The sequence below is a fragment of the Accipiter gentilis genome, chromosome 15, assembly GCF_929443795.1.
Source record: "Accipiter gentilis chromosome 15, bAccGen1.1, whole genome shotgun sequence".
Taxonomy (NCBI): Eukaryota; Metazoa; Chordata; class Aves; order Accipitriformes; family Accipitridae; genus Astur; species Astur gentilis.
Window position 1 is genome coordinate 15,653,094 of NC_064894.1, and position 23,561 is coordinate 15,676,654.

At 40.2% G+C, this 23,561-nt stretch overlaps 1 long non-coding RNA gene across 1 annotated transcript; it reads left to right on the top strand.

Moving 5' to 3' along the window:
• The first annotated feature begins 55 nt into the window (after window positions 1–55).
• Window positions 56–23,084, top strand: LOC126045962 (uncharacterized). The gene is made up of 4 exons (XR_007508176.1): window positions 56–288; window positions 912–983; window positions 1,865–11,243; window positions 12,376–23,084. It is a non-coding gene; the product is annotated as an uncharacterized LOC126045962 (long non-coding RNA).
• The last annotated feature ends 477 nt before the right edge of the window (window positions 23,085–23,561 follow it).

A 23,561-nucleotide genomic window follows, 5' to 3' on the forward strand; every position in this document is an offset into this window, starting at 1 on the left:
AGAGTCTTTCACAATCCCCTTTTCTATTCAAACTGCATTTACCTGATTGCCGGCTAACAGGTCTCTACGTCAGAGATCACAACTGCTCGCAGTGAACTCAGAACATGAGAGGAGAGAAAAAGGAAGCTTCTCATTCTCCCAAATGGATCTCTTAAGCCTGAAGCTGATGCGATGCCAGCAGAACGTTAGCGGCTACATCCGCTGGTACTCCTTTGACTTTTGAGAAGTACAGCTCTCAATTGAGTTCGGCTGTCCTGCACCCACAAGGCTATGGCTGAGAACCACTAGGTAAATCCAGAGAGGAAGCAATTCATTCTGGCTGCTTTAAAAATTCTTGACCAAGTAAAAATTATTTCTTTTTTTCTTACATCTTCTTTAACAAGTGGGTATGAGCACTTTTTTTGTTGTAATTTCCCGTTAGAGGAAAATCACTGTTAAGTTTACTGCTCATTTTGAGTGTAGAAAGAAAAAAACGTGTGGGGCTCTATTTGTTTCCTGGGATGCACTCTGAACTCCTCCCGTCTGAAATAAGCATACCTAACCAGTGAGAAACTGCCTCACGGGGGTTTCTGATTTGTTTTGCTGTGGCTGGCTAAAGTCTTTAAAGGCTTTTTCTAGCACAGGGGAGACATGATATATTGATTCAATTTGAAAATCCTCAGATGTTGTCACTGCACTCCATCTTGTGGAAGAGGCAACAACACATTTTAAAATGATCCTATAGTGGTCTTTTTGAGTAATTAAACTTAACAATGTCTGGTTCTTACTGCCAAAGCAAGGAACTGCAAATAGCAGTGGATACAAGAAGTTGTTTAATTCTCAATCTACCTAATTGTACCCAATGGATTTGGGTAAATGTCCCTCTCTTTTTGGTATAAGCTTCACATCTCCTTCTTCTTTGTTTTGGAAAGGAGCTTTAGGAAAGCATTCGAGGAGTGTAATTTGAAAAGAGAAACTAAAGCAGAAAGGAACCTGCTTTCTTGGTGAGCTTGCCAAAGAACACCCCAGATTTGGGAGAGGCTTTATAAGGCTCCAGGTGGAGCAGGGATGGTGATCTGTGGGGATATGTCATTGGGGTAAAGACTCTGCTACACAGGATTGCTCTGTAAATTGAACTGACTGGTTTGGATTTTTTTTTTGTTACTCCTGTAATAACTACAATAATCTAGCTGTATCTGGGACACTGTATTGAGGATCACTATCTGTCTTACCAAAAAAACCCGAACAATAAGGTTCTCTCTGCCCTTCTGAAACTGCCTTTTGTGGCTTGTAACCTTTTTCCCCTTGATGTTCAGTGCTGCTTTGGGAAATCAGAATAGGTACTGAGGTAACAACTATGAACCATAGCAAAGGCATATTCATACATATTTGTGTCTGGCTGGGTGCAGAGAAAATTGAGAAACTTATCTGGATTCACAGCTATAGAAAGGTTAACCTTATAATAGTTGCCCTAGGACAAGCTTGAAGAGAAAGCCATTTAACTTTAATGAATAACTTAAAATACAAAGGGCTAGTTATTCCAGCTGTTCGTTGGACAGAAGAAAAAAGGTTTTCTTGAGAAAAGACTGCAGAAAAGCTTAGTCATTCAGACCCAAAAAAGCAGGGAAAAACAGGTCTTGTGCAGGAAGAAGTTAGGAGAAAATACTATTGTACAAATGAGGATCCTCTGAATTACCTCACTCCAAAAGCAGGTTCCACAAGGAGGCTAATTTTAATTAGCAGATGTGAACTGTGGGGTGGGTTTTTTTCCCCCCAGAACTCCCCCATCTCTTGCAGTAGCAGTAATGTATGTGCCTCTCCCCATGATGCAGCGTGGAACAGCAATGCTGAATGAAACACTGGCCTTTTTTCTTTTGTTTACCAGGGAGGGACTTGGACAACACAGTGGTCAACTTGCTGATTGCTGGTACGCTTTACTGCTCCAAACTGTGCTAAGTCCGGTAAGGTAGAACTGATCTGTTTTAAGTAATGCCTCAGTGCAAACAAGGCCCTGAAGGTGAGTGTCTCTTTATGTCTACTGTTGTAACAGTGGAGATGGGTCTCATTAATTCCGAGATAATACCAACGGCAGGGAATCTTCATTGACTATAGTATTTGTTAGCCTTTTCCAGACTCCTTGGTCATTTTCCTAGAGCAGTGACTCATCACTTCATCACTGTGCTGATTACATTGAATTGTTATTACTATTATTTCAATATAAGTAACATAATGCTTATGCTAATTCGCTTTGTGCGCAACTGTCGGAATTCTTGAAACAGCCGTCAATTGAAAGCATCCTACATGAGCATTTCAGCATTATTTAGACTTTTCCTGATTATTCTATTCATATTTATGATATTTAACTCTGTTCAGTGATGGTTTTCAATATAGTATGTGAAAACTCAGAGCAAATGGTCAGACATTTTTGTGAAACCATTGGTATTGTTTGAAGGGAAATCAGGACATAACGTGACTGCTCTTCAGTTTTTAGTAAAATTCAGCCTTTTTTCTTCAGATCTAATCTAAAATTCAGAATTTTTTTTCATACAGAACAGGCCAAAGAGTAATGTTGGGGTAGGAGTATCAGGGAAGACTTCCCCAAAAGGAAAAGTCTGCTTTTTTGAAACATTGAACACGGATGATAAAATGATGCTGTTAGATTTTTTTTATTTCTTTTTTTTTAACAGTAGCAGAACAAAAATAAAATGTTGAGAGATCTTATGTTTGCACTTATTTTATTAAGCAGTTAGTTGTATACAACTCCAAAAGAGTCTTCAGTTTCAAGGCTGCCTCTGAACTTTGTGCCCTGAAGAAAAGGAAGGCTTCAAAATGTGGTTTCTGGTATATCCAACATTAAAAAAACCCCAGCCTTATCATCCTTCTTGCCTGCTTTTTCTTTGTAATAGAATGAATTCGAAAACATGAAAAAACACAGCATAGCATAATAACGAAGGGACAGTACCAAGGTCTGACCTTGGTGGGGTTATTCATGTGCTTGAAGTTACTTTGTTCTGCCCATACGTGGAATGCAAGCAAGGTCACCACAGTAACTGGCGTGAGTGAAGAAAGACTGGGTGAGTAAGGATTATACTGAAAAAACAGACTGCTATTTTGAAATGGAAATTTATGACATTTATCTGAGAATTGATGCAGAAGGCTTGTGAACTGGAGCTGAGTTTGAAATGTAGGATGAAAATGCTTTCACACCTTTCTTTAGAAAAATGAGGTCCTCTAGAGCTGCTTTGGCAGTGGGGCAAATATCAACTAGGCATTTCCTCACAGCTTCAGTACTGTGTTTTCTATCCTGTTTTTATTCTGGCAGGAAGAGAGAGAGAGAAAGAGAAAGCATTTGAGCAAAAATTGTGTCATTGTCAAACAAATATGAGATCATTTATTATGTAATTTCAGGTATCGCCATGCATTCAGTGTCTCTTGTCTTCTCTTTTGGCCATCTGACTGCTATTGAAGTCATTCCTCTTTTATTTCTCATTACAAAAATGAAAAGATGGTCAACAAACTTCATAAATTCACCTTCCTTTCAAAGACCATTTGCTGCTTCAGTTGCTACTGTTTGCCTTTGAAGCAAGATAAACCAAATCTCTATTGCATCTGTGTGCCAGGCACATCGCCATGAAAAAATGTTTCAAGAAAATTCAGCACTCAACTTCCAATCTATAAGACCCTGAAATGTCTGGGCTGTAACTGAAATCCTTCAGCAATTACAATCATTTCAGAAGCTTGTGGAAATGGAGGACGCAGCACGGAATAGTCTCCAAAGTGATATTTGGCCCCTGAAACTCAGCTCTGAGAACTATGTATCTTCATCCCATGTCCCAGTTTTAAGAAAGGACTGACACAACACTTCTCTTCATTTAGACTCTCCCATAAGAGAATCTCCCCTTGTAGTCAGTATGCTGGACGCTTTCTGGTGTCTTGGCAGGAAGGCTACGTCCAGTATTACTAAAGTTGATACACTCTTTTTAACAAGACCTTTGTTTCATTCTGTTCTTTAAACCGGGAACCAGGGGCAAAAAAAATCTTGATTCATGGACTTCCTAGAGAGAAACTATAAACTTCTTTCCCTACTCTCTGCCCTTCCCTCCCCTCAGTTTAGTGTTTCCTCTGCTTCCATGCAGAGGGTGTAATAAAAGAAGTGTAGTCTTTCCCCCATCCAGATGCCAGCTGTGTCTGGTGTTATAAATTTGCTATTCTGTCACATTCAGATTAGATTTATGTCTACTCCAGTTACTAGATCCAATTTTCAGTAGAACCTTTCTGGTATGTATTGATATCTTTGGTTTTAAAACAATTATTTTTACTGATAACATAGGAATTTAAATAACAGGCTTTATTTTCAGCAAACAGTTTGGGGTCCGTACATTATAGTCTAGTGAATCTAGCTGGGATGACTTTCCAATGTCTTAATGCAGGAAACTATCTATCTACACTGCAGTGTCTGAACATGTCCAAAGTTTTGTGCAACCACACTCTCTAGGAAAAGCATAACAGATCAGGACTTCTGCCACAAGGCACCTTTCTTTTCTGCTGTTACAAATTCAGTAGTGCAAAATCTAATTCTGTGCATCATGTTCAAACTGTTGCCATTCATTCACCAGAAAATTTTATTTTTAATAGATGCTATAAATCAAGATGGACAACATCGATATTATTTATTAAAAAAAAAAAAATCTGATTTCTTTTTATTCAGAACCAAAGGCAATGCCCCATGAACCTAATGTTATGAAGTGACCTCTGTAACAAAACCAATGACAAATGCTTCATAGATCCTCCAGTTAACTAAAAATAATGGTGAAAAACTCACTTATCATTGAAAGAGACCATTAGAGTAACTAAGGCAAACAATTTACCACTGTGAAATATCTGTGTTGGAATTCCCTTCTCTGAATTAGTAAGTAACTTCAGCAAAGAATGAATATGAAATAGTGAGTTTAAAACAAAATTTCATTTTCAATGGATTTAATAAGAATATACAAATTTTACTGTGGTGTTGGACATAATTTTCAGTTCTCTCTTTAAAAAAAGATGCTACCTTATTTTAATTACACCTGGGATTAGCTAATTTTTCAAATTCTTTTTAAGTTCCCTTTGTCCTAAATATGCCTTACCATTTTTAGAACAGCAGTAGTAATTTAACAGTGACTTTCACCTGTGGAGGCTTTTACAACTCGTACTGCTCAGAGAGAAAGATGTCGAAGAACACACGTGAACACAGGAAATGCCCTATGGGGTCAGACTGGGGATCCTTTTTTTCTCTTGTAGTGGCAAGAGACCCTGATGCACATCAGGTACTTTGAGTGTACATCAGATGAGGCAGGCTGCGGCCTCTCCTCCAGAAATTCTCATTGAAGTCCTAGCTGAACTTTTTCCTCTCAACTTTTTATTTATATACTCCCTAACCAAGGCCCTTCCAAGTTGCAGGACGTCCTCATCAACCTCTTCCAGGCCCTGTCCCTGTCGGTTATTCATGTCACCTGAAGAAGGAAGCTTGGTGGGGGGATCCTGGTGACTGTGGGACTGGTGTCCATTCATTCCATCATCCTCCCACATCTCCAGGCAGAGCATCGCTGGGCAGCATCCACCTGCTCCTCGGTTAACCTTCAAGAAGTGGCGGGTTGATGTCAGGGTTTCTCTGCTACATGCCCTCCTCCAGTTCCCTCTCTCTGTATTTTCAATCCTGTAGCTCTTCCCTTTCTTTCATTTGTTGTTCACTGTACTTCATTTTTTCTCCTTGTTTTTGTTACCTTTAGCCTCCTCCCTCCCTGGGGGGGGGGGGGGGGGAGGTCTTCAAGGTTTTGCTTATACATACCTAAACAAAAAAGCAAATAGAAACAGCAGCAGTAGGAGAAACTATTTATAGAGTGTACACAAGCTTTGCCACCTTCTTCAGGACTTTTTCTTTGTACTCCCCTGGCTTCCATGGCTGTTAGGAAGGTAGATCCTTGCCTAGTCCTTTTACTATCCATTTATGGACCTGTTGTACATGAACTTGTCCAGTTCCTCTTTGAACCTGCTGTTGGGATCTGCTTCCACAACCCCTTTTGGCAGCAAGTGCAGAAATTCACTAGCCACTCTGTAAAGTAATGTGTTCTTTTAATCTGTGTTTAAACTAATTTTGCCAAATGAGCCAAACTCTGCAATTTGATGAAAAATGGTTCCATATTTATCTTTTCAGCCACCTTCATGATTTCATAAACCTTGAACGGATCTCACCACAGTACTCTCCCAGTTGAAAAGTCTCAAATTTTTTAGTCTGATCTCATAAGGCAGCCACTCCCTTTAATCCCTTTAATAATTTCAGTTGTCTTCTCTGTATCTTCCCTAACTCTAAGATGTCCTTTTCCAGATACCAAGACCAGAACTGTATAAAGCATTCAAAGTGTGGATACAATAGTTACACTAGAGTTGAGGCAATATGATGCCCTCTCACTACCATTTCAGATGATGCCAAACACCTTTTTTGCCTTTTGTTTGAGCGCTACTACAAATTCACCCAGTGATTTCAGAGAACTTCAGTCTGAAAAAGTCTTAACATCTCTTTTGTGAGCTGTATCTGGTCATTAGATCTAGCAATGCTATGTGACAATCTGCGTGCTTCAGAGAAAGCCAACTCATTTAGCCAATTAAATAGTGGTGTTAATTTTTAGAAGTGATGTTAACCTATACAGGTTCAGAATTTCATTCTGGATCCCATGAATGATTACTTTTACAATTTCTTGTATAATTATGAATATGTCTATCTGTTGCAGTGTTCTAGGCCTTCCAAAGGAGCAGCTCTACTTTGAGCGAAGTGGAATTCTTATTTAAATAAAAGTTCAAACATATCTTTGGTATGTGGTAGACAAGGTGAAAATGGTGTAGATGTAGATTCTAGATAGGAAGACAGCAGAAAGAACAAAATAGAGTTATCTTTGGAGCAGTACCTGAGACCTGCGATAGACAAGTCAGCTGCTTGCTTTGTGGCTGGTGATCTCCATGCTGAGTAGATAAGGAGGAGGGGAATGGGTACTCCTTAAACATTCCTGCAATCTTCATAGGTTTTTTTTGCTTTTCTTAACTTCATCTCTAATTTTTAGATGCACAAATGCCAAGAGTGAGCAGTTAGGGGGTTGTTATCAGAGACTTCATGACACTGAGTTTTTTGTGTGTGTATGTGTGCATATACCCTGTACGTGATGCACCCTCTGACTTGAAGGACTTGCAGTAGAGTTCAAACAAACAGATACAGGCTGAAGAAATAAATTTTTGCTTACCCATTTTACTTAGACAAAGAGAGAAGTAATGACTTTCTAGCGATCAGATGGTTTGCATATTACATTTTGCTTGGCACATTAGTTCTCGTCTATTCAGTATCCACATGAAGCAATAATGTAGAGCACCTGTAAAGGCAATTGCACAAACAGACAGCATGTTTTATAATGCTTTTTGCTGTTTTAGTTTTGCATTTTAAAAATTCAGACATTTTAAGTCAGTTTTCTAGCAAATAAAAGAAGATGCTACCTGTTGTTTTTTTAGGAGGGAGGGTTGTAAAATATCCAAAGAATAAGTAGAATACCCATTTAAAAATGAATAATTTGACACTATTCTATTCTTATGAATGATAAGGGAGAAAAAGATTGTTAATGTGAAAGCTCTATGTCCTTTTAAAGCAACTCTGTTATTAAAAGTAAACATGTTTGAAGGATCAACCTTTCGCTAATGATCAGCATTACTCCCTTCCCTTTTTGTCTTCAAATAGACCAGCTGATGCCAGCTCTGATTTTTTTTTCCAATTTTTTTTTAATGCAGGGAGGAGGTGATTACAGCAAAGATGTCTTCTAACCCAAAAACTTGGAAAAATAAAACCATCCTTTTTTCAATTTCAGATCATGTTTACTGAAGCATATTTCTCCTGATTGCTCTATATAAAGTCCTTTCTAATATTATGATTGATGCCTATAAATACACAGGCAGTGAGATGGCAATCACCAAGGAGGAAGAAGAGCTATGAATAAATTTAGGCTTGAAATTTAGAACATTTCTAATCATCAGAAGAATCAGATTCTGGAACAGCTTTTCAGCAGAAGTCACGATGGGATGAAGTCTTTTCGGTACAAAGATGACATCTGTGATTTTCAGCTCTGCCAATTTAATCAGAAGGCTGTAAGACAGCCTGGAGTCTTCCTTTCTTGTGCAGAACAACCAAAAAAAACCCCGAGTTCTGCAGTCTGAGCATCCTACTGTCTGTGTGGGGACATAGCTACAGCTCTATCTTAGGGATTAAAAGGAGAAAATCCACATTCTGCTCTGCTAGACCTTGCCTGTGCAGGGAGTGAGCTCTTAGTGAGCTGTGGAGTTGTGTTAAATAACTTTTGTGAAAGCAACTGTGGAAGTTTTGGACACGACTGCTTTTCTGCTGGAGGGCACTGTCATTAGTGCTGAGCCAGCAGAAAGGTTCGTACAAGTGTTTCTTGTTTGCTGCAGCAAAAGGTCAGCCAAGATTAGCTCAAAATACATTAAACAATAGGTTAAACTATGCCAGCTGACTTTGTGCAGAGGTAGATTAGGAGCACCCACGGAGGCCATTCCACAAGCTGAACTCCAGAGGCAAGTGAACTCTGAAAGAAAGGACAGCAACAGCTTCTGCCATTTCTGTGGTGACTATCTGGCACAGCCCAGTAGCTCTGTCTATGCAACCAGTTATTTCTGCTGCAGTCTGAATGATAGTCTCGGTACAGTGAGGACCTTTGAAATACTAAGCTTGCAACGTTTCTGGACAGGGTGAACACACTTTGCTTCCAGATTTATGCATTCTCAGGTGTTTTCCTGTGGCACACTGAGAAATGCCTGATAGATGTTAGGAAAAATGAATCGACGATACGGCTTTTGTGGGTATAACTCAAAAACTGTTATGCTTCCTTTCACGCTGCCCTAAGGCCCATTTCTTCTTGGCCTGTTTGGGTGCCTCTGTACCACGCTGCTGGTCCATGCGAGTGCTGAAATGTTGGTGAAGGGGTGTTTGACACCTTGACCAATTCATGTCTCAAGGCTGGCGAGTCAACCACAAAGCCACCACGCAGCTTTAGCATGGCACTCACGTTGGCATGTTTTAGCCCAGTGTATTCTTCTTAAGGGTGATCAGTAGATGCTTACAGGAGCAACGTAAGAAACAGGCTGTGTACTAAATGACTACGTCTGGTTTCCAGCAGTCAGTGACTTAAGGACTTCCTAAATCACTTGTTCTTCCTAGGAGATGTTGCATCCCGACTGCTGTGTTTAACAGCTACACAGGGACTTTCACTTCAGTGTTCTGGGTTTTTTTTTTAACTTATTTTTTAATCTACTTATACTTTTGACCACTGTAACATCTCACGGCAATGAGTTCCACAATCTAATTATACATTAAAAGAAGGACTGGCTTGCAGGACTGACAATGCACAGTAGCTACACGTTCCTCAAAGCCTGTTTGCCATTTTAGTGCCCTCATTGCAAAGTACCAGCCTACAGGGACACATACAGAAGCTAGAAATGGAAAAGATCCATTGTATCATAGTGTTAGCTCCAGCCTTAATAGAAAATGTTTCAGTCGCAGCTTGACATGATAACATCAGTGTACTTAAGAGATACAGCAGGTCGCAGAACAGTCTGCAGGGTGTGAAAACAAAATGACTTCTACAGCCTCCGGGGTGTTTTTGCTCAACAGAATGAACAGGGCAGGTTTCGTGTTAGAGCTACTGTGAGCATCTCTTTTGGAATAGTTGATATTTTGAGTAGGCCTGTGATTTTCCTGACAATTGTAGTTCTAGAGGTATTTCCTATCCTTCTTCAACGGTTGCTAGACTAATACTATGTGCATTTCTTTGTATATGCATTAGAGCATGACGTCGTTATATTACTAAATCACATTTTGCAAGTATCTTCATGGGGAATACAGTTGGTTTTCAGTACCATAAACATTGGTTAAAGAAGAGGCAATAAATGGTTGAAAGCTTACCACAGTCAGTCAGCCTAGAAGTAGAGCTCAGTCTTGAACCATGAAGATAGTGAATCACTCAGGTAATTTTCTAAGGACTGTGCAGGATTGCCTCTCACTTGAAATTGTTTGGTCAATAGTGGGTTTGTTTTTTTTCCCTAGAGCTTCTTTTCTATTTCAAAGAAATAGGAAATTAAGGAAACATTACATCACTTAATTTTAGATCACATTAGATCATCACAGTGGTCATGTCTAAGTTTATATAGTGTATGAAAATAAAGATAAAGGAAGAACTCAGAATAACCATAAACCATTGAAAGACATAATTTGCTCTGGAATAATTCAGAAGAAATAAAGATCAGTTAGCTTAAACAAAACCTCCTTTTGTAATCTCCTGAGGGCTTTTCCTAACAAACAACAGCAGTGTAGGTTTATACAATACTTTTATTTAGTGGTAATCCAAAGTGGTATACAGATGATATATGGGATTATTTCATGCATCTCTAAAAAGCAATCTCTTCTTGAGTAGAAAAATTGTAATTATTCTCTGTCAACAATAATCCACTGTATGCTGGATCAGCAGTGTGGTTTCTGGATATCTGGGATATAATTCCATCTATAGCAGAATATATGAGCTACTGTCTGTTTTCCTCTTTTGTGAAAATGACAAGAAACAATGTTGAAGAAAATGCCTAACTATGTGCCGGAAAACCTTCCTCCAAACCAATCCTTAATATCTGATTAAGCTATCATGGATTTTACATTAACTCACCTATTTTTTTCTCAGAGAGAAAGAATATATTACCTTTTTTTCTTGCAAGAAGTTTTAAATCCTTCAGTCCTTCTAGTGGAGTAAAAGCTTTATTGCCATTTTTTTTTAATGGAAATTTCTAAGCCTTATGTTTGTAAAGAAAAGATTAAAAGTCTGCAGCAGACTCAATAATTGTAAATCAAATAAGCCCCATGAACCCCATATTTCTTTTAAAATTCCCTGATGCTTGAGGGCAGTAATATGATCCTTGGCAACTGGGACACAAGACTTTTCTGTGCTTGGGACTGGTAATACTGTAATTCCTACCTCTTTATAGCTGTTTGTTGTAGATGAGAAATAACTTAGATTGTGTTACAGCCTCCCTCTGTGTTCCAAGAAAATTCCCACAAACTCATACAGATTAGGTGACTCCAAAGTAAAGATGCTGTTTTTTTCAAATGTATGTCCTTTGTTCCAAAGTGCCCTTGATTAATGGGAACATTCAGTGGCATGCTGAACAAGGAAACCAAGCTTTTATAACAGGTAAAATTTTGTAAAACTCAGTAATTCATCACATCACCTGCCTGAGTTTATTTTACCTAGATAGACTTGAAATGTCAAACACATTTTGATTAGCACGCGATGTACTATTGCTAAGTTTTAAACCAGGTACAGGTTTATAATATCTGAGAATGTACATAGCAAGAAGAACAAATTGCCAGTTTGTACTTAGCTGAACGCAAAATTGGCAAAATTTGGTGCCAAGCAGTTACGTAAAAGAGCTCAGTTCTATCGATCCAGATCTCAAAGCTCACCTTAGGTTTTTTGATATGTCTTCTAATCATTATAAGTGGCTGTGATTTATATACATTTCTAACTGAAGCAGGCCTTCCAGACTGCACATGCATGTAATCCACCTACCAGGCAGGGCTGTGGAACAAACAGATGCAAGCAGCTCCACAATTGTTGATTGGCTTTGGGGAACAAATGGATGCCTAGTGGATCAGCATCACCTCAACATGTTTTAGAAGTCTGTTCAAAGCTGCCCTTCTCCATCCCCACTGAGAATGTAAATTCTCGTAGCTCAAAATGGTATAACTGTTTTATTCAATATTCCCATTTTATACTTTTTGGATACTCAACATTAATTTTCAGTGTAATTCTGTTCCAGGTGTTTGTGCACTAGAAAAGGTTTTTGTTTCTAAGTGCATGCTCTGCTATAGTAATTATCCCTCCTGCACTGTAATTCAAGCCTAAAAGTTGATTTATTCTACATGTGTTCTTTGTAGAATTAAATGTGTCGCTGTTGTAACTGACTTACTTCTGACAAAGCTGATCTAAACAGTTGCAGAAATGTCTCATTGCCTTCGCAGTTATGAGCCCAATTAACTTGTCAACATTTTCGAACAGTTATTTACTACAGATTTACCACAGCTCTAATCAGCTACAGAGGTGGGAGAAAGAAGGACAATTAGGGTAGGGAGTGCCTTTTCTTGCAGTTTTCTAATGACAAGTGTAACCGGAGCCTCATTTCACAAATATTTTAGGATATGTAGGAAGTCAGAAATGGTGATGGGTCAGAAAATCACAAAGAGTCAGATTGTGATCTGACTGTGAAGCCTACTGAAATTTGCTTTTTTACTACTAATTATTTCATTCTTGGTTCTTTCAACAGACATTTAAAAATGAGATTATTCCATCTGTCTTAGCGTATTTTGTATGTCATTTCACATTTGCTACCTAAAGACCAGCTTCTGCTATCTTTGTTCATCATATGCTGAGAACACCAGGGCTGCATGGAAAAGGTGAAAATTCAGAAAATATTGAGAACACTGGCTATTGTTCTGATAGCATTAATCCCTTTCATATCTTGCTTCTTTGCATGTATTCTGTATCGCCCCAACTAAATTACTGTAGATTCTCCTAGGAAAGTATCACACTGAATGTTGTGTGATTTAAATATAGCTAGAGACTGCAAGGGGCCTTGCTAGAGAGTGGGTCACCGTGCATTGCGCTTTCTGGAGCTGTTGAAAGGTGCAGAGACCAGAAGCTGTTGATCTAGCCTGACACCTTCAGAATAAACATTGTGTTCAAAACACCTTCAGCCGTCTCTTACGAGAATACAAGCACCTACTCCTTTTGTAAGAGGACTGCCCTCGCACTTCGGATCTTTTTTCTTCACCTCGACCATCCCAGCGGCGAAGCGTGCCCTCCTGGCAGCGGGGCAGGACGCCAGCGGGGGCTGCCGGAGGTTCCCGGCAGCCTCTTCCAGGCCCTCGGTCCATCACTGCCCACTGGTGACGTGACGGTACCATCTGGAGCCGAGTTGGAATTGCACAATCCTTTCGCTGTCAGGGTGCATCGATAACCTGCAACGTTTAAAAGGATCAGCGCTCTTTGACAACAGGCGTGTCTGCGAGGGTGTTTATTTTCAAACCTCTCTGGGGTGAGAGGAGATGCTTTTAGGTCTGGGAAACTATGTGTCGTGTTCAAGAACCAAATCGTGATGATCTGTCCATAGATAATTCACGTTGCAATTCTGGTTTTAAGATACCTAAGGAATATATGTAATGAATATAAAACTAAAGTTGTTTCTTTTCTGAGAGGGCACTGTGGCTGAATGGAAACCATGGTAACTAGGATGGCATATGCTGGTACCTTGTTCCTGAGTGATAAAAATGCACAGAGTAGGCTTTGTGCTTAGCAACAAAACCTAATCAACCAAGTTTTTGAATAGCCCTCCCTCCAGCCCTCTATTGCAGCTGCCACCCTTGCCCCATGCAGTATGTATGCCCAGTCTTCGTACTTTCATGTTCACTAATCCATCCTCTAGGCAAGCAATAAGCAACACAAAATACATTTGACACAAAAAAACCCAATTTATTCTTGTTGGCCGTTGCTTTAGAAGAATACACAACTCGGATCTCCTTCCCTGTAGAGCTGTTGTGAAGTATGACTCATCCTTGGCCAACATGTTGCACGTTCACTTTAATTAGAATATGTGCATCTAAAGATTGTTGTAAACACTTATTGTTAATAGCAAATTACTCCCTGGTATACAATGGGAAGTAGAAGCAATTTTAACACATTTAATACATTAAGCTGTACATTTTAAGTCATGTTAGGGCACCACACTGACAAAAATTAATTAGGGAGATTCTCTAATTAGCATACATTGGCTGCCATACAAATCATGTTGGCATGAAAAATGGGAATAATGCAAATTGTACTCCACAGTGATGATTAAATATTTTCTAAACACTAAACAATATTATACAAATCTTTGATACCTACCCTGTGTGGCAAATCTGGATAAGGATCCAATTTATTTATAATGAGTGAAAAGAGATGAAAGTATTGCTGCTTTCTAGTTGTTGATGGTACACATTAAATAGGCTGACTTTCATAGAATCATGGAATAGTTTGGGTTGGAAAGGACCTTAAAGATCACCTAGTTCCACCCCCCCTGCCATGGGCAGGGACACCTTCCACTAGACCAGGTTGCTCCGAGCCCCATCCAGCCTGGCCTTGAACACTGCCAGGGATGGGGCATCCCCAACCTCTCTGGGCAACCTGTGCCAGTGCCTCACCACCCTCACAGGGAAGAACTTCTTCCTTACAGCTAATCTAAATCGACCCTCTTTCAGTTTAAAGCCATTACCCCTTGTCCTATCACTACATGCCCTGGTAAAAAGTCCCTCCCCATCTTTTCTGCAGGCCCCCTTGAGGTACTGGAAGGCTGCAGTAAGGTCTCCCCGGAGCCTTCTCTTCTCCAGGCTGAACAACCCCAACTCTCTCAGCCTGTCTTCATAGGAGAGGTGCTCCAGTCCTCTGATCATCTTTGTCACCCTCCCCTGGACTCACTCCAACAGGTCCATTTCTTTCTTACGTTGGAGTCCCCAGAGCTGAACGCAGTACTCCAGGTGGGGTCTTGCAAGAGAGGGGTAGAGGGAGAGAATCACCTCCCTCGACCTGCTGGTCACACTTTTCCATCTCACATGCAGATGTTAGTACAGACAGATAAAATGCCCTCATACTTACCTGGAGTCTAACTGACCCACACAACAGAGCCAGTATCTGACACGGCACAAGTTGATGATCCAGAGATTTTACAGTCTCTCTCAGGAGATTGTAAAAAAGAACAATTTCCACATGTAGCTTAGCACACTTGAGTAAGCTTAGACTGCTCCCAAAATCTTGGCTATTACACTAATACTCGAATGATAATATCGTGTGTGTGTGTGTACATGTCTTTCTCCGTTGTGCAGAAATAAATCAAGTTTTTCTGTAAGCAGTGTATCTTTTTTCTCTTTTTTAAAGTTCTGACTCCAGGTGTACAGTGTCAGAGATTTCATAATGTAGAATAATGCTATATCACTGTGTGTTAAAAGGAAGTCTCTAGTGTTAGACTAATTGACTTTATTAAGATAATCTATACTTCGAGAGTGTTCTCACATGGTCAGATCAATAGCACGTGATTAGAGCACTATCATGCCTTTTACTACTCAGAAATCTTCACAGGATGCCACTTCACACTTTCACAGAAGAGTGTATTTCAATAGTTTTCATTCCTCAGACAAAAAAAAAGTGAACAACAGAATCTTAACTGAACTAGCCTTATTTCTGAGAAATTTACAGAAGCCTCAGAGCTAATCTTAAGACCCAATTGTGCATATTTTTGATCACATGCATCATTTCTGTTGGTGGGAACCTGACCATTTATGTCAATAAATATTCACATATCTAAGCTGCAGGATCAGGACTTGAGGGTCTATCTCATTCCATTCCCTTGAGGAGGGTAACGGTGCTCCCCTGCACTGGCATAGGCTCGAGTTTACCAGTTCTTCCACAGTCCTCTTGTGACTTGTCAGAATTTTTCAGCTTTCTTGTATCACTGACTTGAACTTAAGATGAACACCTACCAGAAAGACAAACATGTATATGCCACAGAACCATCAGAGAGTCTTCTGGAGCGTTCTACGTGATACAATGACAACAATTTGGTGTATGCCGCTAAGGCAATGATCAAAAACATAGTGGTGTCAGTCACTGCACCCAGATTTCTTCATGCGTCTGATGTAGACCTGTGGCATTAAGAAACTATGCAATTTGTTGTGTGGTATCTTTGTGAAAACAGGGGAGACTTGAATGTAAAATGTCAACTCACTTGTGCCTATGTATCAATACCACCAAAACAAAGAATCAAAGCATCCTAAGTTATAGAGCTGATCTATAACAGACTTGTTTCCAACTGTTTCACTAAGTTTGGGGCCTTAGAAAATGAGTAACAACTACGGATCTTTTTAAGCGTGCAATAAATGGAAACTTCCTTTCATAAAGTGCTCTGATTGTAATGTGGATCCTGTAACCTCATTACCGGAAAACGTTACTACAGAGGAATTGCTAAGGGAAGAGGAGCAGTTGTGAACTTACATATAATTTTTCTACATTACTGTTTATTAAATAAAATAAGGCACTATTCTTTCCATTAGTAAACCACAGAGAAAAAACAGGGATAAGTTTTGTTTGGATTTTCTCTCCCACCCACAGCCCTGGCTGCTGCTTTCCAGAGACAAATGCATTGCCTGGTACCAAGTATATACAGAGAAAACACGCAGGCTGGCAGGAAGAATGATGGTGTTACTATTGCAGGAATAATCCTTAAATTGTGTATTTGTATTCTGTTGAACAATTCCTTTGTCTTTTAAGCTGTAGTTTAGTACCTTTTCTCTCCACTCATGTCTTACGTATGAGGTGGCAGAGTTAGCTCCCAGTAGGAACAGGAATCGGAAGGACAACATTCCAAGCAAAGGAGTAAAGCATAGATGGATGGAATCAAGTTTCTTTCCCCATAATTTTTAATGTTCTGGTGATGCTGAGAGACATTTGGCCAGGCATAGGCAATACGGAAGCACTCTTGCCACAGGTGTGTAGCAGCAGAACAGCAACGGTAACAGTCACAAGTTGCAATGGGAAATTTTGCCTTGCTGTAAAGAAATTACATTTCCCATGAAGATAGTTAAGCACTGGAATGGGTTGCCCAAGTTGTGGAATCTCCAGCCTTGGAAGTATTCAAAGCTGAACTGCACAAGATAGATAAATTATTCCCTTACAATCTAAATTATTCTGTGATTCTACAAATTCAAAACTGTTTACAACATAGTGCCAAATGTTTTCATATAGCAAGCAGTTTGCCTCTTTCCCAAAGGAAATGCTCAGCTCTTCCCCTTCCCCCAAGATCATTCCTCACCCCTATAACCATTAGATCCCAAATGCCTAGATGGCTAACTGCACTTGACTTGGAGGTTGCCCAGCTCCTGTTAGAAGTGTCATCCATCTCCTGCAGGTCAGTAAGACTCCAGTGCTCATTATTCCAGTGCAACTGCCGTTGTGTGCAACTTGATGGACTAAGGACAAGCTCTGAAAGTATTACAGAAATTATAGATGCTGCTAATGATCTGCAATTTTGTAAGTAAAATTAAAAAATGAAATAGACGTATTATTGTAGCATGGCAAGAGACGCATATGTAAAAAAGCATGCCTAAGGAAAAGTTAAGATTAATTTCTCATATTATGAATCTTTTATTCCTACTCTGCTGCTAGTAGACCTCAGAAAAAAATAAGACAATATTATTCCTAATGGTAAACCAGAGAAAAACATAGCAGTAAATTAAATAATGCTTTGTGTGATGACTTCTCTAAAAGCTACGGGGTAAAGCGTCTTTGCAGAACACAGCCAAAACAAATATTATTCTTGTTTTCATAGTTTACATTTAGGTGCATCCTGGTAAGTCACCTTCTCAAACGAAGTAATCGGGTCCCCTGAGCTCCCCCTGCATAAATCTCATGATATTCTTATAAATCTCTGGGGGGACTTAAAAGCTTTGCTAGCTAACAACATAAAACAAAAAAAGAGGCCACCTGCAGCGTATATGGCCTTGGCAGGGCTTTCGGAAAGTTTTGTTTGGGGAGAGGGGTTATCTGCAAGCATTCAGCAGCAAAACCATCCGCCTGTATCTCCTCTGCGGCCTGGAATTCCATTTTTGTCTAGTGTACCTAGTGAAGGGATGCAACAGATAAGCTGTTTCTCATCTTTAAGCCACGTTTTTTCCAGCTGAATCTTTAGATACTGCTCTGCAACCATAGAAACACTTTGACCAATTGGAGTGCACACTGGATTTTTATCTCTTTAAGTAATCATTTTTCCTTATCATGGAAATAATTTGAAACCAGCGGCATGTAAAGTTAGTTCAGAGTCAAGTTGTCTTCCACTTGAAAAAAAACTTTGATCAAGACTGCACAAATGCAACATAGCCATGTCTAGTGCCTGGTGTAGAAAGGATGTAGCATTTGAAAATCCTTCACAACACATTCTTCAGCCTGACATTTCAATCTATTTGTCTACTGTTTTCCTCCCTCATTTGGGAAGCAGAGGTGATCCGTGCAGGGGAAGGTGAAAGAGGTACTATCATTTCATCAAGGACAAAAGATTATTTTAGCAAAACCCTTTCATATTGTTAAAAACTAAAACAACAACAAAAAAACCCACCAAAACCAAAAAAAGTAACTGTGAGAGTCTGGGCTAAATTCAAGACAGAAAGGAGTAAGAGCACATCAAAAGCCCTATGTAATTTATATTAATATCATGTTCTGCATTTTGATTTTTTTTACATTTCGATTTTAAATTTCCTTTTCAGAAGTATCTAGCAGCTAAGGCAGAGGAAGCAGTTCATATTTCTTAAAGTATTGTTTTAGGTTGCAGCAAACTCAAGGGGATTTGAGTAGCATGGTTCACACTCAGTTCAAGCGTTTGTTCTTGGCTGAGAATTAATTACACTTTTTTGGCAAAATTAAACGTTATATGCTAGCACACGATGTTGTAGCAAGGGGTGAATTCTGTAACAAGTTCCATAGCAGCAGAATTACAGAACACACAAAATTCTGAGGATAAAAAAATCCAACAAGTGTTTCCTATAGTGCTCTGTCAGTAAAACTATGGGGTTTTCCTTAGGATGTCTCCAAAACATTGCAGTTTCACCACTTTCTGGAGGCTAAAGAATGATCTATGTCATGAAGTCTATACATCACAAACAAGTATTTATGTTATTTGTTGAACAGACTGGCTTTTTGTAGCATCTTCTCAGCTTTTAATCACAGCTATGCATCCATGGTAAAATTCAAATAATTTTTACTCAAAATGTACAAAATAGTACATTTCTTTCAAATGGGTTAAGAAACCATGATTAATTGTCAAGGGACATATTAAGAGAGTCACAAGAAAAATGGCTCAATTTCTCAAAGTGCTACATTAATGAGAATTTTGCAATATAAAAAAAGAGTTTAATATTGAAGTATTGCGTGTGCAGAAGTGAGCTGATAGAATTTATCTTTGTTAAGTGACGACAACTGTGAATTCATTCCCACACAGGAAATCTTTAACTGGTGACAGCTAATTGAGAAAGGCAGAACACAGTATGAAATTTATTCCCACTTTCTTCCTCTGTGGAGGAGCAAAGCCAATAGAGTGGCATTATTTCTTCCTAAAGACATCTTCAGTAGCCTGCTTTGCTTTGATTCATTGCTGTTCAATGCACTTACTTTCAATTTATTTCAGTTTCACTGTAGCTTTAGGTAGACAGTAAATCAGCCTCACTCATTGTACACAGTTAATTGCCTATCTATGAAACAGGACTAGAAATGTGACAGATGATACTCAATCAACAAAGTAGCGGGGTGAGAGGGAGGACTGGATTTAGTAAAGGGTGGGAATAGTAGTAACTAGGATGGGACAAACTTTTGTTTAACAAAAGTCTTAGCATTTAGCATTTCTTTTTGAGATGGACCAAAGGAAAAAAATATCCTCATTTGGCAAAGCAAGGGATATCTTTGGTGCCTGAACAAAATGTTTTGCATTCATTTTGAACTATTCTTAGAAATAAATGTCTTCTCATACCATCATGCCAAAATATTTTATTACAGTATAAAAAAGAGGGTTTAGAATATGTTTCCCATCTCAAATCAAATAACTTGGGGATAATGTATTTCAAAAATTCACAGAAGAATTTTGGTACCTCTGCATGTTCAGGTTTTCCCTCCCCTATATTGTGCGCAAAAAACATACCCAGTTTTAATAACTTGTTTCCTCCGGTGGACATGGCTGATAATAGAAGTAAGCTGAATAGATGCTGGCTCCAACCAAAGGACAGCCACTGATGCTGACAACAGTAAAGACGGTTTCTCCTCAGTTTTAAATGCAGCTGTTTTGATTTGTTTTCTGCTACGTTAGTGAATTAAAGTGGCTCATAACGTGGTCTGCCAATTGCCTGAGCTAGCAAAAAGAGAGGAGGTGGGCTGTAGTGGGCCATAGCGCTGGGAACAGGGGTCGGAGTGGTAAGGAACAAGCAAGGCTTCCCTCCCTGAGCAGCAGTGAGCCCCTCCTGCACCCACCGTGCTGCAGCCCCCACCACTTCCCCACCTCAGCCCCACCAAGAGGGACTTGAGCTCTGCTACACTTGGTGCTCATGAAGGAAATTCATGATGCGGAGGAATTATGCAACTAAAATGAGATCCATAGTTTCCAGCTTTTGGGGGGCATGGAGGCAGCTAAGCTAGACTCCTACCTAACATTCAATTTCCACTTCACCTTAAGGGGGATGCAAATCCACATCCCCACTTTAAGAGGGGAGACCTAACCATCAAGCCTGTGGCATCCTTTAGGCTACAGTGCTGTGCTGCAAACACCAGAGACCAAGACAGAAGACAATCGGGTGTGACACACACACAACGTACAACTCCCAACGGACCTGTCCATCAGCAGCTCAACACGGTTCTGGCCACCCAGGCTTACAGCACTCTGCCCTACTTCATACCCAACATCTGGCCTGGGTAGAGTCAAAACTGCCCGAGTCACAAACTGTGCTGTGTTGGTTTTCCTGGGAACAAAGCCCTGCACAATTAATAACAGGGAGTACTTTAGTTCAGAGAAAATCAGAAGACTTCACCTTTACCTCTTTTTCCATCTGCCAACACAGGCAATTATAAGCAGCTCTGTACTCCCAGCTGCACCCAAGTCGCCAGCACCCTTGTCCTTTCTGCAGAGCCCCGACCTCTCACGTAAGCAGAGCTCCCAGCTGCGACTTTACATTTAGGCTTCCGCTTACAGCAACCCCCGGCAGGACCCAGTCTAGCTTTCACCAGCACTATTTGCAGCTCATCAGCAGTGGGATCCCTTATTCCCTGGGTGAACCCAGCTCACAGGTGCGGCTGCCGCTGGGTGACCATTTCAAAGGTAGGATTTCTCCAGCCACACCATCACCTCCCTCAGCTTTCTAAAAAGTAGTAGCCCAAGAGCCTCAGTCCTGCAAGACACCTTAAGTTTTCCATTCCCATGCAAGGAATCCTTATAGGAGATGATTACAGGGTCTATCCTGTCCCCAGTCACTTCTCTCCTGGGTAATACAGCAGCACTACTCCCGTCAGGAGGCCAAAACACCTCACCTAAGGACAGAACTTCAGCAACTGAAGCAACCCACACTCAAAGGGGATTTTGCATTATAGTCATAGAAGAACCACCTTGGCAGATTCATTTTTTAAATTCTCTTTCTGGCAGCAGACACCGCACAGAGCCGCAGGAGCTCCCGCAGTGCGCTCCCTCCAGCACGCTGCAGGAGATGTGCTGCTGTCGCCTCGTGTAAATCTAAGCCTCTGTTTCAGACCAAGAAAACTAATGTTGAGTTTCTAAGAGAAATTAATCCATGTTTTCTGGGGTTTTTTTTCCAGCAGAAAACACTTGGCTCTAGTAACAACACAGCAGTACCTAAACCGTGAAAGGTTACAGAATTCATTAGACTTGTAGATTGCTTGAAACAGATTTAATAAGAACAGGTACTGACACAGTGTTTTGATTGCTAATAGCACATCAGGCATACAACTGCCACAGTCTCAAGTGCCATAATCCATTGGCACCTGAAGCTCACCTGTCCTGGTCAGGCCTCCCTTGCTGTCAGTTCAACACTGGCACCACCTGACTAAGAATCAGAAAACTTGTGTTTAGAAAGCGGCTCCAGAACAGAGCTGTGAAACATGACGCTTCATGCAATCTCAGACGTGAAAGCACGATGCTCATATGAAACAAGGCCAGACAGCCGCCTTTTTAAACTTTTTCATTTTGATCCTGTTTTATGACTACTTGAGGCTTAACTCCATTTTTCAATACAGAAACAAGATATTCCATTTTGTAAGCTTAGTACACACGTCTCGCATATAAACATCATTTTCTTTTCTCCTTGAGTAAAAAGAAGTAGCTTAAAAGACAAGTTCCCTGTGCTGGAAAGCTACTTAAAGATCCCTTTTTTGTAGTGGAGTTCCCTCTAACCTGCACAGAAAGCAGCATTAAAACTCTTTCCTGCCTCACAACTCCAATCTTGCTGTCTTGACATCTGACTGCAAGAACCTAGCTACGATTAATACATGGTGAGACAGCAGGAGATTACTTAGTTTCATATATCCCAAAAGAGCAGCTTTTGAAGATGTATGAAAAGCTACATCCCTTTTGAAAATCTGTCCTATTCATAAGCTCTGCAGAGGAAAACATGTGCTCCATCGTCTCATCTTTACCTCAGCAGATGTGCTACTCCTAGAAGGCAAGAGAGCTCTGCAGAAATAAAACAGGTTGTTGATAATAAAAGGGCAGAATACAACCAACATTTGCATGTGAGCTAGTAAAGAGCAAGAGTGCAGCTGCATAAAGTCTTCATAGCAGGGAAGACTAGCTGGAGAAGGCTGAGAATAGACTTCACGATAGAACAAGGCTAGAGAAACGGGACTATGTCCCAGAAAACGTGGGTGAGCGAGCTACTAAGACTCCCCCTAAAGAGACATTTTTTTGAAAAATTCAAGCCAGGAATTCCAGTATACCTGCTGGAACTCCCCTGAAGAAATTCAATTTTAGGTCTCATCAGGAATGTAACCCTCATTTCCAAATGAGGCTCAGCCTGCCCTGTGTATTCACTCTGTCTCAGTGCCCAAGGCAGCCCTGGCTTTATTCAGTGACATTTGGAAAACTGGTGTAATAATGCCACATATAAAGAAGTTCATTAACCATGTGTCATTTACACTAGAAATGAAACAACTCCCTTACAGGCTCAGAAAGCTGATACTTGCTACACATTTTACATTAATTCGGCAAGAACAAAGCAGTTTGAGTGAAGCAGGTTGTTCCCTACCAAATGTAATGATTCTATATGGTGGCCAAAAACACCTGAGCTAAATTTGGTACACTACATGCATGGCAATGAAACATGAAAAATTCTCCACATGAGTACCAGAAAACTGAATTGCAGGTTCCCACAAATTCCCCATAATTACCTCTTCAGAACAGCTGCTTCAAGAGTACCTTTTCCTTAAGCTGACAGCCAAACAGCTATGGGAAAGGGATCGACAGAAAGGGATGCAGTCAAAACCAACTTAAAAGTGTAAAGAAAATGCCATCATTCTTCTGATCAGAAACTGCATCAAAACCATAAACTGGTAAGCAGACCCGGTAAGTGACAAGTAGAGTCCCTTGAAACTGGAAGGAAGGAAATAAGCAGTTCTAAAAAAGATGCAACAGTGAGAATAGTCTTGTCGCAGACATCAACCCTAAAGACGTTATCTTCAAACACATACTCACTTGAACACAGCTTAAGCACACACCTGCCAAGGACCTTGCAGCTGGCTGTGGCCAGTAGCCTACACAGGAGAAGATGGTAGTGTTGAGAGTACTTGATCAGGACAGGCTTTCCCACCAGAGCAAAGAGAAAAGATCCATGCTCCTGGATCTTCTTGTGAGCTTTGGGCAAGTAAAACACTCCATGTCTGAAG